Raw genomic sequence first — 15,833 nt, 5'->3', positions numbered from 1 at the left:
TACAGACGAGGTAACTGAGACCCAGAGAAGTTAAGTGACTTGTCCAAGGTCACACACAACTGACAAGCGGCAGATCCAGGATTACGACCCACGATCTCCGACTCCCAAGTCCGTACTCTTTCCACTGAGCCTCACTGCTTCTTGTGACAGCTTGACAAGTTGACAGTGAGATAGACAAGATGGAGGAACAGTGAGTAGTGAAGAGTTTGGACTGGGTTGTAGTAGGGGAGTAGTGAGGTGAGGCAGGAGGGGACAAGGTGATTGAGTGGTTTAAAGCTAATAGTAAGGAATTTCTGTTTTATACAGAGGTGGATGGGCAACCACTGGAGGTTCTTAAGGAGAGGAGAGACATGGACTGGATGATTTTGTAGAGAAATGATCTGCACAGCTGAGTAAAGTATGGTCTGGAGTGGGGAGAGTCGGGGAGAGAGGTAAGCATTGAAGCTGATACAGTAATCAAGGCAGGAAGGGACAAGTGCCACTAGGCCATGCTGGTTCTCTAAAACCTCTTTAAGATAGAAAAATCAAATCAATCAATCATATTTATTGAGTGCTTACTTTGTGCAGAATATGTACTAAGCGGTTTTTGGAAGGCCAAATGACTTGACTTAGATTAGCATATTTTGGACACATAATCAGGAGGACTGATTCTCCGGAGAAAACAGTAATGCTAAGAAAAGTTGAGGGAAAACGTGGACAAGGCAGATCAGCAGCTAGATGGATAGAAGCCTTAACAACGATAATGGAAGAACCATTAGAAAGTTTGTGGATTATGGAGGAGGACAGGACATTCTGGAGAAAGTATATCCATGGAGTCACTATGAATCAGAAATGACTCAGTGGCAGTTAATTATAATAAGAGCTTGGGAGAGTACACTATAGAAGTCATTAGACGAGTGCCCAGCCCTCAGTGAGCTTACAGTCTAGAGAGGGAGACACGAATTAATATGAACAAATACAATTATGTATAAGGCATTAGTGCTATGAGGTTGAAGGAGGGATGAATGAAGGGACCAATCCTAGTGCAGGGGCAATGCAGAAATGAGGAAATGAGGACTTACTTGGGGAAGGCCTTTTGGCGGAGTAATGTTTTTAATATAGGTAAATGTGTTTTTAATAGCATCTTAATCAAATGTGGAGAAATATACATGAAAATCAAGTTTAAAAGATTGTAAACCTCCACCACTAAATTGGGAGCCCCATGATGGCAGGGATCTTATTTACCAACTTTATTTTCCAAAATGCTTAGTCCCTTGTCTGGCTACCAGGTTTTCACAGGTGACTCCACTATCTACATTTCTAGTCTGCTTTTTCACCTGATTTACAATCAGGTATCTTCTTTCTACCTTTCAGCTTTCTCCTCCTCCTGACACTTTGAACTTAATTTATCAAAAACTGAACTCATCAACCTCCTTCCTAAATTTTCTCAATTTCCTAACTTGACAAACTCTACAGGATGAGCATCCTCCGGTTACAGAGGTTCACTTATCTTGGTGGCAGCTCTGACTTGTTTCTGTACTCAACTCTCACATTCAGTCCTTAGCTACATTCCACTGGTCCTTCCTCTAAACTATGGAAGAGTGGGTTTGTGGTTCTGCCCTTTCTTTTCCCCTTTTCCCTGCCTGTGTTTCAAAGCTAACACTCTTTGGCCTAAAACTTTTATAGTGGTTTAATTCTGTTGGGTTATGCCACAAACTCCCCTGCTTTCTCCACCACCAGCTCTGCTATACCAGCTATCACACTCTGTACCATGGATTGGTGGAAAGAGCATGGGGCAAGAAGAAATGAGATCTGGGTTCTAATTCCAGCTCCATTATCTTGTTATGCAACCTTGGGCCAATTTCTGGGCCTCCGTTTCCTGATCTCTGAAATGGGGATAGAATAGATGCTCTTCATACCTATTTGATTACGAACCGCATGTGGGACAGAAACTGTCTCCAATCCAATTAGTTTGTATCTATCCCAGGGCTTAGGACAGTGCTTTGCAGAAGGCATACCACAAGAGGTTGACAATATAAGAGGAGGAAGACAACACGATTAGACTGCAAGCCCGTCAAAGGGCAGGGACTGTCTCTGTTACCGATTTGTACATTCCAAGTGCTTAGTACAGTGCTCTGCACATAGTAAGCACTCAATAAATACTATTGAATGAATGAACATATAACAAAAGAATATCATACACACAATGGAAACTTGTCAAAAGTAATGATGGATTGCAATTGAAATTCTATGTGTTCGAGTTTAGATGAAACATTTTTTAAGGAAGTTGGAGTCTAACAGAATTCTACTAGGGAGAAACGTTGAGCAAAATATGTGCTATAATGGTTCCAATGAATAACCGATGACCTATTTTTAGCCTGCGTGATTTGCCTCTCTTGATTAGACTATGTAGTTAATACAAATTATCCACAATAGTTGCAGCATGTCCCCTCAGCAAATTCACCACTTAAATATTTTATCTGATACCTCCTGACTAGGTCTATTTTTAAGACTTTTCAAGGGGATAACTGGATTTTTAAATGCCTTTAAGTGCTCTACTCAGTGTTTCTCAAAGACTCCAGCTCAATTTTCTGTTTTCAGTTTCAGGTGATAGTCCGTCTAATTATATTCCCGGCCATTTACAGTTGCGTTTCACACTCAATAAATGACCTGCTGGGAAGTAGCTCTCTGAAAGGGCTTTTTCCATCAAAATTCACTTTGAACTTCCCAGCACATACCAACTGGTTTGTTTCGCATGTACCAGTTTAGAAAAGCTCATTTATCAATTCTACTGCTCCCCTACTCTTACAGAGGTGATTGTTCTCTTGAGACTGGGTTATAAAAGAATAGAAGCAACATTATTTGCTTTTCTCACTCAAGACTTTCCCTCTTTTCATTACTAGCTCAACAGGAAAACAATAAAGAACGTTTTGTACGTCCAAGACCTCCCTTATTTTTTCTTCTGTTTTTTTCATGCCTTAGACCACCACACTTAACACCCTTCTTGTGCAGCCCTTCGGGAAAATGGTTTTTGCCTTTCTTCTTCTGATTTTGCTCTGAAAATTGATGGATCTTTGCACTTTCAGGCTGGATTCATGTGTTTAAATGAATGAGGATTTGGCAATGATCAGGGTAATGTAATCAGTGAAGGCAGATCTAAAGACCCTGAATTATCTCGTCTGGCTCTCTACATTGATCAGATCAACTGGTTAATTGCTAAATCACCTCTTCATCTTGTGCTGTGCAAGCACGGATAATGTTCAAAAGACAGACATCATTAGGAGGCAATGTGGCCTAGTGTAGAGAAGCAGCATGGCTTAGTGGCAAGAGCACGGGCTTGGGAGCCAGAGGACATGGGTTCTAATCTTCCCTCCACCACTTGTCTATGTGACCTTAGGCAAGCCACTTAACTTCTTCTTGCCTCAGTTCCCTCATCTGTAAAATGGGGACTAAGGTTGTGAGCGCCAAGGGGGGCAACCTGATTACCTTGTATCTACCCCAGTCCTTAGAACAGTGCTTGGCATATAGTAAGCACTTAGCAAGTACTGTAATAATAATAGTAATAATAATAATATGCCCAGGAATGGGAGGTTTTTTGTTGTGTATTCTTCGTGGTATTTGTTAAACACTTACTAAGTGCCAAGCATTACTCTAAACACTGGGGTAGATACAAGTTTTATCGGGTTGGACACTGTCCCAGCCCTCCATGGAGCTCAGACTATAAGTAAGAGGGAGTTTGGGGACCCGGGTTCTAGTCCTGGTTCCTCCACTTTCTAGCTGTGTAACCTCAGGGTCATCTTCTCTGTGCCTCAGTTTTTATTTGGAAAATCGGGATGAAATAACTGATAACCCTCTCCCATTGAAATAATGATCTCTTTGTGGGATAGAGACTATGTGATAGATGTTTAGCTTGTATTTTCCCCAGTGCTTAGCATAGGTCTTGGTATATAGCAAGAGGTTAATGAACATCATCATGATTATGTGATGTCAAAATGTGATATGATGGTTATTGAGATTAACCAGAAGTTTCTTTTATATAGGAAGAGGTTACTAAACATTATTATATGATGTCTAAATATGACAAGATGGCCATTGAGATTAGCCAGAAGTTTATCTTATTCTTAATTCTATGGCTTCATCAATCAGTCAAATATATTTATTGAATATTTACTGTGTGTAGAGTACTGAACTAAGTGATTGGAAGACAAGTTCCCTGCCCATAATGAGTTTACAGTTTAGAGGGAGATACAGACATTGATATGAATAAATAAATTACAGATATGTACATAAATTCTGTGGGACTAAGAAAGAGGTGAATAAAGGGAACAAATCCAAGTGCAAGGGTGATGCAGACAGGAGTGGGAAAAGTGAAGAAGCAGCAATGCCTAGTGGATAGAGCACAGGTCTGGGAGTCAGAAGGGCCATTCTGTTCCTGGCTCTCTCACATGTGTGTGTGAGCTTGGGCAAGTCACTTAAATTATCTGTGCCTCAGTTGCCTCATCTGTAAAGTGGGGATTAAGACTGTGAGCCCCATGTGACACGGAGACTGTATCCAACTTGATTACTTTGTATCTACACAATTACTCTCCCCACCTTCAAGACTTATTGAAGGCACATCTTTTCCAAGAGGCCTTCCCAGACTAAGCCCCATTGTTCCACATCTCCCACTCCCTTCTGCGTTGCCCTGACCTACTCCCTTGGCTCTTTCCTATCTCCCAACCCCACAGCCCTTAAGTACCCATATGTAATTTTATTTATTTGTATTGACATCTTATTTATATTGATGTCTGTTCCCCATCCCACCTTCCCCCAGACTATGAGCTCGTTCTGGGCAGGGATTGTCCCTCTTTACTGCTGTACTGTACTTTCCCACGCGCTTAATACAGTGCTCCACAGGCAGTTAGCACTTTATAAATATGTCTGAATGAATGAATGAATGAATCTGCAACTCATCTCTTTTATTCAACCCACTTATTCAATCAGTCACCAAATCCTGTCAGTTCAACCTTCATATCATTACTAAAATCCACCCTTTCCTCTTCATCCAAACTGCTACTACCTAAATCCAATTATTTACCTTATCCTGCCATGATTACTACATCTGCCTCCTTGCTGATCTCCCTGCCTCCACCCCACCCAAGTCCAGTCTTCACCCTGATGCCCAGATTGTTTTTCTACAAAACAATTCAGTCCATGTTTTCCTACTGCTCAAGAACCTCCAGTGGTTGCCCATCTGGGCTTTAAAGCCCACAATCATCTTACCTTCTTTTATGTCACCTCACTGCTTTCCTACTACAACCCAGCCCACACACTTGAGGGAGTAAGGGAGGAGGAGGAGGCAGGGCATTCCAGGGCAGAGGCAGTATGTGGGCCAGACATTGGTGGTGAGACAGGTGAGATTGAGGCACAGTGAGAATGTTAGCACCAGAGGAGCGAAGTATGTAGGCTGGGTTATAGAAGAAGAAAAGTGAAGTGAGGGAGGAGAGGACAAGGTAATGGACTGCTTTTAAACCAATGGTGAGGAGCTTTTGTTTGATAAGAGGTGGATAGGCAACTAATGGAAATTTTTGAGGGAGTAACATGTTCTGAATATTTCTGTAGGAAGATGTTTCTGTAGAAAGATACAGAGTGAAGTATGGACTGGAGTGGGGAGAGGCAGAAGGTTGAGAGGTAATGCCCAGGTGGAGCTGTAGATGCCCAGGTTATGAGTTTGTGAGGCAGCGAGTATGGTGGTGTTGTCTATAGTGATGGGAAAGTCTGCGGAAAGATAGGGTTTGGGTGGGAAGAGAAGGAGTTCTGTTTTCATCATGTTCAGTTTGAGGTGTCGGCGGGACATCCAAATAAAGATGCCCTGATGGCAGGAGAAAATGTGAAACTATAGAGTGGGAGAGAGATCAGGACTGGAGAAGTAGATTTGGAAATCATCCATATAGAGGTGGTAGTTGAAGCCATGGGAGCATATGAGTTCTCTAAGGGAGTGGGTGTCAGTGGAGAATAGTAGATGGCCCAGAACTGAGCCTTGAGGGGCTCCTTGAGAAGCAGAGGAGGAGTTTGCCAAAGAGACTGAGAATGAGCGGCCAGAAAGATAATAGGAGAACCAGGAGAGGACAGTGTCAGTGAAGCCAAGGTTAGATAATGTTTCTGAAGGAAGGGGGTAGTTGGCAGTGTTCAAGGCAGCTGAGAGGTTGAGGAGGATGATGATGGAGAAGAGGCCGTTGGATTTGCCTAGAAGTTTAACCGCAACTTGGAAACCCTGAACCTGAACAGTCCAAGGCTTTTCTCAAACCACTGTGCATGATTAAAATTAAAATTTTCTCACTTGTCAGTTTTCTTACCTGAATCCCAACAAGAAATAATTCTTAAGTATAATTTCATTTATTCTCCATATGGTATTTATTTCCTATGGATGTGTTTGTAAAATTGTGTTTGGGAAATTGTCTTACGCTAATATATGAATCCCAAAATATTTATTTCCTGTATATTTTTACCACTTTCATTCAATGATCCAGTAAAGTATTCAAAATGTGGTGCTATTTGAAATATTCCTAATTTTACTGAGAGGCCCATTCTTTTATTGGTATTTTTAAGAGCTTACTATATGCTGTACTCAGCGCTAGAGTAGATAAAAGCTAATCAAATTGGGTGCAGTCCCTATCCCACATGGGTTTCACAGTCTTAATGCCCATTTTACCGATGAAGTAACTGAGGCTCAGAGAAATTAAGTGACTTGCCAAGGTCACAAACCAGAGAAGGGGCAGAGCTGGGATTAGAACCCAGATACTTCTAACTCCCAGGCCTGTGCTCTAACCATTAGGCTATGCTGCTTCTCTATATTTATGTACACTGAGACTTAACAATCCCCTCCTCTTTTTTGTAATAATAGTATTTAGTAAGTGCTTACAGTGTATAGAGCATTATGCTAAATGCTGAGAGAGTGGGATACTCTCACAGTCTCTCTCACAGTCCCAATCCCATGGGGGAAGCTCAATACCTAAATATTTAAGTGGGGAGAAGAATTTGGAGACAAACAAATCCAGAGTGATGAGACCTTGAAACACAACACAGCTGTTATCTCCAGCCCAGCATGTCCAGGGAATGCCAGGAGCGAAGATTATAGAGGGTGGGAGGGGAGGCGGCCCTTACCACAATGCTTTCCTTGGGAGGGATGGAGGAGTCCAATCACACAAGGGAGCAGCTTTTGTCCCTGATCCAGCAAGCCTGAAGCATGCTGAGAACAGGGACCCTCAGCGACAGGAGGGAAGGTGGTCTTTTAATAATGTTGGTATTTGTTAAGCACTTACTATGTGCAGAGCACTGTTCTAAGGGCTGGGGTAGATACGGGGTAATCAGGTTACCCCACATGAGGCTCACAGTCTTAATCCCCATTTTACAGATGAGGGAACTGAGGCACAGAGAAGTTAAGTGACTTGCCCACAGTCACACAGATGACAAGTGGCAGATCCGGGATTTGAACCCATGACCTCTGACTCCCAAGCCCAGGCTCTTTCCACTGAGCCACGCTGCTTTTGCCAACTCTAAATTGCTGTCTCTCTTCCATGGATTCTGATTAAATATAACCTCAGGAGATTAAAGCAAACAGCCCAAGAGTCCTAAGGAAGATGGGATCGGGGTAGATTTGGGCAGTGGAGGAGAGGGAGATTGGATGCTTCAGGTTTTTATATCAAATACCCAACTATTTCACCCCTAAGTAAATAGACATATTTCAGATCCAACTGGAGCATAGCCCACTGATAAAATTCAATCACTTCTACACTGATATGCTCAATAATCTTCCTGTCACTTATAAATGTATGCTTATATATATATAGCAAAATTTGTAGAAAAGAAAAAAAAGGTTGTTTTCAACCATGTTATTCTAGGTAATCCATAAAAGTAGAAAGCTGGAGTTTTCTTTCAAAAGTTGTACCTAGTCCACAATGCATGTAGACACAGTTCCAGTCTGAATATCACACAAAACATCCCCTCGTTAGGGAGCTACACGGTTGTAGTCTGGAAATGATAGATTCATTCATTCCATTTTCATCGGTATCCCAGGAAAGAAATACTGAAAAATGGATGGGAATGAGGTATTTTAACTCTTAAAAGGAATCGATCTGTCATACCAAATAATCTACAATGTGAAGTTAATGGCTCTGTCCTCTGGTTGTCTTGCCTCAAGGAGCCTCTGTGCTCTCTGGAATCCATACAAAAACTATCCTCTGAGCTGTTCAAACCCTCTTCTTTCGAAGTGCCTCTCCACATTCAACTTCTTTGATGACTGGGCCAAGGGTAAATAAAAGCAGGATTCATCAAACAATCCCCTGAGAGTTTTGAAACATGCCCCTGAGAACTCAGTGTGCCCTGAACATGAGGAGGAGTTCCCGGGGTCAGTTTCAAGAGGGGATTTGTATCCAGGACACCAAAGGCTCTCCATCTGGATTAGCTAAACTCAAAGGCATTGACCTTTTCTACTCAAAAGCAGTCCAAGCAAACAGGAGCCCAAGGCAATGAAGGCAATTTTGCACTCACACTAAGATCCTGTGGGGTTGCATGAAACAATTGCTAAGTACTCCTAATGTAACTATTTTACTTTTCCTTTAGCTATTTCATTTATTTTGCCTCCTAGAACAGAGTATAAAAAGCTTTTGGGCTTTGTAGTTGGAGCTGTTCATTAGAACAAATTACTGGCCTCTGAGCACAATAGTAGTTTCTTCAAATGTCACGCAATCATTTTCCAAAAGGAGATGGCAGTTCCTTTTAAATACTTCTGGTTAGCATCTAAGGACAGTTTATAAAATGCTTCAGAAGCTAGCAAGTTACATAAAAGAAACCCAGGCCCCAGCCGACCCACAGACTTTTCATAGCAGTTAATTTCTAATGGGAGAGGTGGCGAGGCCAAAGTGACTCCAGGCAGCAGCGACAGATGCATTAGGTGAATGGCCAAATGACACTTGCAGAGATGCCAGGGCTCAACCTACCCACGAAACAAAGACTCCTCAATCTTGTCTTCAAAGCCTCTCCATCACCTTGCCCTGTCCTATCTCACCTCCCTTCTCTCTTTCTACTGCCCACCCCATTCACTCTGCTCATCTGCCGCCCACCTCCTCACTGTCTCCTGTTCGCACCTATCTGCTGTCGAGCCCTGGCCCACGTCCTACTGCTGTCCTGGAATGCCCTCCCTCCTCACATCCGCCAAGCTAACTCTCTTCCAAGCCCTACTAGAGCTCACCTCCTTCCCCCTTCCCCTCCTCTCAACACTGTGCTCATTTATATATATTCTTTATTACCCTATTTATTTTGTTACTGAGGTGTATATCTCCTTGATTCTATTTATCTTGATGATGTTGTCTTGTTTTTGTTTTGTTCTGTTGTGCTTTGCTGTCTGTCTCCCCCATTTAGACTGTGAGCCTGTCATTAGGCAGGGATTGTCTCTATCTGTTGCCGAATTGTCCATTCCAAGTGCTTAGTACAGGCTCTGCACATAGTAAGTGCTCAATAAATACTATTGAATGAATGAAAGAATATGACCTGCCCATTTCAGAGGTGGCCAGGCCTTGGTCTTGAAAATACCCTGCACCAATTAAGCACAATCATCCCTTTAGTAACTGCTGCACCCCAGATTATGTTGGAATTTCATATTGATAGTATTAAAAATGGTATTAAGTGCTATTGTGTGCAGACTACCATGCTCAGTACCATGATATGTGTGGATGCCAGGCCTTGCAGAAAGAGTAGATGAAGGAGATGAATGGTTTTGGATGGCACTGGGTTGTTAGTATGATGATTTTCACCCTGAGTGTTTAAAACTGACTAATCAGAGCAAAATGAAGGAACTGTGGAGTTGACAGCCACCTTGTGATCATTCTTGAGACCTCACCAGATTTGTGAGATTTCTTGAGAAGCAGTTTTGCCAAGTGGAAACAGAGCTCTTAATCGACACCTGTTCTCCCTCCAGCTTAAATTGGTCTGTGTCCAACCTGATTAACTTGTATCTATCCCAATGCTTAATACAGTTATTGACACATAGTAAGCGCTTAACAAATGCCATGATAGTGATTGCCATGAGCCCCAACTGAGATGGTTTCAGGCACTCAAGACAAGTCCTAAGGGAAAACTATCCTCATCGCCATTTTAAGTCACGAGTCCCTGGCCTTGCTCTATAGATTCCAAACCAGCCCCTCCACCTGAGCTAGGAAAGTCCCAAGCCTATGGATACCTCTCATTCTCCCGTGCCTACCTCATGGGCTTATCTGGCAGTCTACTTACTGCCCACAAGCAGGGCAATTTAACCTCTCTTCAAACTCCCATGCGAAACAATTCCATTTCTCCTCAGCAATATAGAGCCTCCTGTAACTTCTCTGCAAGTTAATTCAGTTTCTTCTCCAATTCCTCCTTTCAACTTGTTGCTCTTGGGGTCAAAGAACCCTCTCTGAGGAAATGGTTTCTGTGTTACAAGATGGAATCACACTTCCTCACCACAGTAATGAAAGCAATAGTACAGGCCTGAGAATTAATTCACTGTTTCATTCATTTATTGCACTTTTTGAGCACTTTCTATTTGCAAAGCACTGTACTGAGTGCTTGGAAGAGTACAAAATTATAACAGACACATTCCCTGCCCACAGCATGGCCTAGTGGATAGAGCATAGGCCTGAGAGTCAGAAGGTCATGGGTTCTAATCTCAGCTCCACCACTTGTCTGCTGTGTGGCCTTGGGCAAATCACTTAACTTCTCTGTGCCTCAGTTACCTCATCTGTAAAATGGCAATTGAGTCTGGGAGCCCCACATGGGACAGGAACTGTGTCCAACCCGATTTGCTTGTATCCAACTCCCAGTACTTAACAAATACCATAATTACTATTATTATTATTATTAGAGAATCAAGGGACTTGGATCCTAATCCTGGCTCCACCACTTTCCTGCTGTGTAACCTTGAGCATGTCACTTAACTTATTTGTGCCTCATTTGCTTCATCTGTAAAATGGAGATTCAGTGTCTGTTCCCCATCCATCTTAGACTGTGAGCCTCATGTGGGAGAGGTCCTGTGTCTGACCTGCTAATCTTGTCTTTGACCAAGCACTTAGTACAGTGCTGAGCAAAAGGTAAGTGCTCAATAAATTCCATACAAATTAGCTTTCTGCAAAACTTTCCCCATGAAGGCTCAGCAGGCTCAGAAGCAGTGTAGCCTTTTCATTCACTCATTCAATCTTGTTTATTTAGTGCTTACTGTGTGCAGAACACTATCCTGGCTCTGCCACTTGTCAGCTGTGTGACTGTGGGGAGGTCACTTAACTTCTCTGTGCCTCAGTTACCTCATCTGGAAAATGGGGATGAAGATTGTGAGCCTCACGTGGGACAACCCAATTACCCTGTATCTACCCCAGCGCTTAGAACAGTGCTCTGCACATAGTAAGCGCTTAACAAATATCAACATTATTATTATTATTATAAGCACTTGGAAGGTACAATTCAGCAACAAAATAATAATAATGATAATGATATTTGTTAAGTGCTTCCTATGTGCAAAACACCGTTCTAAGCACTCTATTTGTTAAGCACTTACTATGTGCCAAGCATTGTTCTAAGCACTGGGATAGATACCAGGTAATCAGGTTGTCCTACATGGGGTTCACAGTCTTGAGCCCCATTTTACAGATGAGGGACCTGAGGCCGAGAGAAGTTAAATGACTTGCCTAAAGTCACACAGCTGACATATGGCAGAGGTAGGATTAGAACCCATGACGTCTGACTCCCAAGCCCATGCTCTTTCCACTAAGCCACGCTGCTTCTCCAATAGAGACAATCCCTACCCAACAACAGTCTAGAAGAGGGGAGACAGACATCAAAACAAGTAAACAGGCATCAGTAGCATCAGTATAAATAGAATTACAGATATATACACATCATTAATAAAATAGAGTAATACATATATACATATTACAGCATACACAAGTGCTGTGGGGCAGGGAGGGGGGTAAAGCAGAGGGAGGGAGTTGAGATGATGGGGAGAGGAGGAGGAGCAGAGAAACGAGGAGATTAGTCTGGGAAGGCCTCCTGGAGGAGGTGAGCTTTCAGTAGGACTCTGAAGTGGGGAAGTGTGTTAGTTTGGCGGATGTGAGGAGGGAGGGCATTCCAGCCCAGAGGCAGGACCTGGGCCAGGGGTCGACAGTGGGATAGCCTAGTGGATAGAGCACAGACCTGGGAATCCGAAAGTCCTCAGTTCTTATCCTGGCTCTGCCACTTGTCTGCTGTGTGACCTTGGACAAGTTGCTTAATTTCTCTGTGCCTCAGTCACCTCATTTTCAAAATGAGGATTAAGACTGTGAACCCTCTGTGGACAGGGACAGTGGCCAACCTAATTAGCTTGCATAATAATAATAATTATGGTATTTGTTAAGCGTTTACTATGTGCCAAGCACTGTTCTAAGTACTGAGGTAGATACAAGGTAATCAGGTTGTCCCACTTGGGGCTCATAGTCTTAATCCCCATTATACAGATGAGGTAACTGAGGTACCAAGAAGTTAAGTGACTTGCCCAAAGTCACACAGCTGATAAATTGGGGAGGTGGGATTAGAACCCATGACCTCTGACTCCCAGGCCCATGCTCTTTTCATTAAGCCACGCTGCCCACCCCAGCGCTTAGTATGGTTCCTGACACCTTTATTCATTCATTCATTCATTGAATCACATTTATTGAGCACTTACTGTGTGCAGATGACTGTACTAAGCACTTGGAAAGTACAATTCTGCAACTGATAGACACAATCCTTAGCCTACAATGGGCTCACAGTCTAGAAGGGGGAGACAGACAACAAAACAAAACAAGTACACAGGCATCACTACCATCAAAATCAATAAATAAAACCATAGTTAAATGCACATCATTCATAAAATAAATAGAGCAATAAATATGTACAAATATATTCAAGTGCTGCAGGGAGGGGAAGGGAGTAGAGCAGAGAGAGGGAAAAGGGGCAATGGGGCGGGAAGGAGGAGCAAAGGGAAAGGGAGGGGTCAGTCTGGGAAGGCCTCCTGGAGGAGGTGAGCTCTCAGTAGGGCTTTGAGGGTGTGAGGAGGGAGGGCATTACAGGTCAGAGATAGGACGTGGGCCAGGGGTCAACAGAGGGACAGGCGAGAACGAGGGACCATGAGGTTAGCGGCAGAGGAGCGGAATGTGCGGGCTGGGCTGTAGAAGGAGAGCAGGGAGGTGAGGTAGGAGGAGGCAAGGTGATGGAGAACTAAACAAATACCATTAAAAATAATCAGTTTTGGATGGGTGGGAACAGCTGAATAGTTGAAATCCTGACAGATAGGGGTGGGCAGACTCCAGTTGGTACCAGACTGAGGGAAAGGGTGCTATGGGCTCCCTAGGAAGCCCTAGGTATCAGCACCCACCTCTGTAGCAGACCTCAGCCTCCTCCCATTTATCTCTGAGCCTCTCACTCCCCTGACTCCCCTTTCTGGAACCCCCCTCTCCTCTCACAGACTCTTCACTCTCCTCAGTTCCTTTTTATTTTATTTTCCTTCATGGTATCTATTAAGTGCTTGCTACGTGCCAGGCACTGTACTAAGCACTGGGGTGAATACAAGATAATCAGGTTGGACACAGTCCCTGTCCCACATGGGGCTCACAGTCTCAATCCCCATTTTACAGATGAGTTACCTGAGGCCCAGAGAAGTCAAATCGACCTTCCCAATGTCATATAGCAGATGAGTGGCGGAGCCAGGATTAGAACCCAGGTGCCCTGACTCCCAGGTCCGTGCCCTTTCCACTAGACCATTCGGCTTCTCTGCAGTGCAGACTCCTCACTTAGACTCATTTCAGTTTCCTCAGTCTCCCCACTCTACTTATAGACTTGGCCCACTCCCCGTGAAGACTCTTCCCATTCCCCTCTCAGACTCTTCACTTGCCCCACTCTCCTCGCAGATTCCTCAGTTGCCCCACTTCCCTTTTAGTTTCCTTACTTGCCCCATTCCCCTCAGACTCCCCACTCTCCCCACTCCCCTCACAGACTCCTCACTCTTCCCACTTCTCTTTCATTTTCCTCACTCTCCCCATTCCTCTTTCAGACTCCTCTCTTGCCCTACTCCACTCTCAGTCTCCTTCCAATCCCTTCTCAGACTACTCCCTCTCCCCACACCCCTCTCAGACTCACTTGACCCATTCCATTCTCAGACTCCTATTCTTCTCAGACTCTTCCCATTCCCTTCTCAGACTATCCACTCTCCCTTCACCCCTCCCAGACTCCCCCCATTTTCCTCACTCCACTCTCAGACTCCTTACATTCCCCTCTCAGACTCCTCCCTTTCCCCTACTCCATTCTAAGACCCCTCCTGTTCCTTTCTAAGACCCCTCCCATTCCCTTCTCAGTCTTCTCCCTCTCCCCAGTCTTCTGTCAAACTCCATTCCCTTCTCACCCCTCCGTTCATTTCCCCTACTCTCACTGTATCCCTCTCAATAGGCATTGCATAAATACTATTGATTGGCCCGAAACCCCATTTACTTGCCTCATTTGAACTTTCATTGCTCAAACATTAGTGGGGAGTATCTGCTCTTAGATTGTTTACATTTAGATGTCATATTTATGATGATGATGGAATAGGCATTCCTCCAGTGGATCTTTCCTGAGAGAGAAAACTGTCTCTGGAGCTAGGTTGCTATACTGAGAAGCAGCGTGGCTCAGTGGAAAGAGCCCGAGCTTTGGAGTTAGAGGTCATGAGTTCGAATCCCAGCTCTGCCACTAGTCGGCTGTGTGACTGTGGGCAAGTCACTTAACTTCTCTGTGCCTCAGTTACCTCATCTGTAAAATGGGGATTAAGACTGTGAGCCCCACGTGGGACATCCTGATTCCCCTGTGTCTACCCCAGCGCTTAGAACGGTGCTCTGCACATAGTAAGCACTTAACAAATACCAACATTATTATACTTGAGCAAAGACTGAAAATCAGAATACAAAGAGGCAGGCGTGAAAACAGACCCAGGCCTCATATGGGACAAATTAATTAGATGGCCCTCCTGATGGTGGGATCCCATGTGAGTGCCACTTGAAGAAGAGTGAGGAAGTCCTCTATCCATTAAGACAATCCACCACAGAGAAGTATGGCAGAGTGGATAGAGCATGGGCCTGGGAGTCAAAAGGTCATGGGTTCTAATCCCAGCTCCACCACTTGTCTACTGTGTGACCCTGAGCAAGGCACTTAACTTCTCTGTGCCTCAGTTACCTAGTGTGTAAAATGGGGATTGAGACTGTTAGCCCCACTGTCTCCCCCTTTCTAAACTGTAAGCCCGATGTGGGCAGAAATTGTCTCTTTTTATTGCTGAATTGTACTTTCCCACCCCTCTCAGGGTCACTCCTTTAGAGTTTCCAAAACTCTGCCAGTCTCAACTACAGGAGGAAGAGTCAAGCAGAGGCATAGCCATTCCATTCCTAGCTTGGGCAGTGACTATCAAGTGGAAGGCAATCTGCTACAAGTCATAATTCACCTCTGCTGGGCAGCAGCGGCATGGGAAAAAGTAGAGGGTGGAGACTCAAGTTTATTACATGGAAGGAGGCAATGGTAAACCATTTCCATATTTCTACCAAGAAAACTATGGCTACACTACCAGAATGATTGCAGATGGAGGTGGGACATTCTGGGAGAGATATGTCCATGACGTCGTTATAGGTTGGAGATGACTAGACAGCATAAGACAAGACTTTCCAAGTGCTTAGTACAGTGCTCTGAACACCACAAGTGCTCAGTAAGTATGATTGAATGAGTGAAAATGAGAGAGGGACTGTGTCCAACTAGATTTGCTTGTATTTACTGCAGTGCTTAGTACAATGTTTGGCATATAGGAAGCACTTAACAAA

This window comes from Ornithorhynchus anatinus, chromosome 1, assembly GCF_004115215.2.
Source record: "Ornithorhynchus anatinus isolate Pmale09 chromosome 1, mOrnAna1.pri.v4, whole genome shotgun sequence".
Classification (NCBI taxonomy): Eukaryota; Metazoa; Chordata; class Mammalia; order Monotremata; family Ornithorhynchidae; genus Ornithorhynchus; species Ornithorhynchus anatinus.
This window is presented reverse-complemented; position numbering follows the sequence as displayed.